Here is a 2,324-nt window from a genome sequence, read left to right on the forward strand (position 1 = left end):
TAGAATGGTATATAGAGAATAAACCTATTTGCAGATACCTCTCTTAAGCATTAGGTTGAAACATAAACAGCTGCTGATACTTGACCATTTTTTTATTTACAAAAATGCAATTTCATGATTCATTATTTCAAATGATTCACGATTCAACCTAATATGAGTAGACTCTGACCTGGCAATGAAAAGAGCCCAATTAGAAAATCTTTCCCCATCAAACTGGGCAGCTTGAACGAAAAACAAAATGTAGTATGGCCTCCTCACCCATCCGCCACCACCTTTATATATCTGATTGCTTGCCCCTGGGGAGGGTCACCTCAACTGCTTGGAACAGCTGGCAGTCCAGGCCTATCAGCAGATATTTAACAAAGACACCAATAACAATTCCATTTATTTAGTATAGAACATGGGCCAACCAAAGGGCTAATTGCTTTATATGTATTATCTAATTTAATCCTCAAAAGAGCCACATGAAAACGCTATTACTGTCATCTCTTTACAGATGAAAAACTGAGAGTTAAAGAAGATAAGTCACAGAGTTGGTATAATTCATAACAGTTCATGAGCACATAGGATATCTCCTTTGGAGATTTCCAGCAATTTTTAGGGTGATTAAGGTTCTGCACTGTTCACATATGAACAGAAGGCCACTAAAATTTGAGTGATTATGTTTAAATAGCCTCATATGCATAGACTGCTGGGCCCTAAGAAAATTTAGGGTAAAGTTATTTAAATCATCAGAAAAAGAAAACAAGCAAAAATAAACAAGAGATCTTCCACTATGGAAGGCAAAATGCTGCTGTAAGGAAAGGAGTGGGTGATGAAGTTCATACTGGATGGCTTCAGCCTTCTATGAAAAAGGTGAGAACTGCCACTGAAAGAAGGGGAGGGGCAAACTGGAGGATTACAGAAAGAAAAGGTGATTAGGACGAGCAAAAAAATCCTTTATCTACTTGAACTGCTTTATGCTTTAACAAACGCCCTACGGCTGATCTTCACAAGATTTATTTCAAGGATTTTTATTTCTCTTTTGCAGATGTGGTCACTGAGGTATAGAGTGGATGAAGCATGGGCTTTGAAAACACATATGAGACAAAATAATGCAAATCCAACAGCGTTGTTGGGTAGAGGAAATGAAATAAAGCATCGCACACACTACCGGTCACCCAGAAGAAGCACAGTAGATCTCCATTTCATCCGTTCGTTGGGAAAACTTACATCGCCAGTCAAAAGTTTTATATGTGTAAGCAGCAGATCCAGCCCTCAAACTGAATTGGTGCTCTCTCCATTCCACTGGAGATTTTAAAGAATAAGGGCAGGGTGGGTGTAGGAGTAAGAGAACAGAATCAAAAGAGAAGCTTTTTAAATGGGATCGAAGTATACATACCATGTCATGACCTTTCCCCAGAGATTATGATAGGTCCTGCTTGGAGTGAGGTTAGGGTCAAGGGATACGGGTATATTTTGGATAAAATCCTCCAAACCTTCACCTATCCCCTTCCTCACATAAAAACAACTGCTTGATATTATGGTACCTCTCTAAATAGTCACTATGGGGCATGAGCCAGGGAGCAGGAAAAAAGGAAGGCATTTAGAGATGTCGGAGAATCAGGGTAGTCACATCCCTATTTAACTCAGCATGGGCTATGCAAAAGAAGAGGTTGTAGCAGTAGAGGAGAAATTAAATCCCCCCAAGGATTTGGGATGTGGAGCTGGACGCTATAACTAACAACACTTTGGGATTGGTTGTGTGATGTTCGGCAGGGATGTTTGTGTATATGTGTATCATTAGGAAGGTGTGTGTGTGGGACAGCCTGGCAATCATTCCCCTTTCACTGGGTCCTTTAGGAATCACCTCTCCACATTGGATAAAGCGTGGCGGGAATGTATTCAAGGTCCTTGCCAGCTGAAGCCAAGGTAGGCAATGTGGGCCAACTGGACACTCCCTTCCTGGAATTTGAACCTCCAGTAAAGTGACCAAGAGACCACAAATGGCGCTGGCCCTTTGCCCTAGCAGCAGCTCCCCTGACTCCACTGTTTATGCTCAGAGACCATTTCTCTTGCTCTCTGGTGTTGCTTCAATGCCTGCCTGCCTCCTAAACTTGTTCCACTAAGTTCTTCATTGCTTATGTTAGTTTCTGTTGCTTGCAGTAAAGAACTTGAAATCATTTCTAAATGATCACAAATATCATAATACACAGATAAAGTGTGGTATATGAGACAACATGAAATAAGCGGATCCAGTTTTGGCACAGGACTTGGAGGAGAGAAGGCAGCAACTGGGATGATCTGAAGGTGGTCTAGGCTTGCTAGAAGCCTCAGAATCAAGG

The sequence above is a fragment of the Pteropus vampyrus genome, unplaced genomic scaffold (genome assembly GCF_000151845.1).
Source record: "Pteropus vampyrus isolate Shadow unplaced genomic scaffold, Pvam_2.0 Scaffold10, whole genome shotgun sequence".
NCBI lineage: Eukaryota > Metazoa > Chordata > Mammalia > Chiroptera > Pteropodidae > Pteropus > Pteropus vampyrus.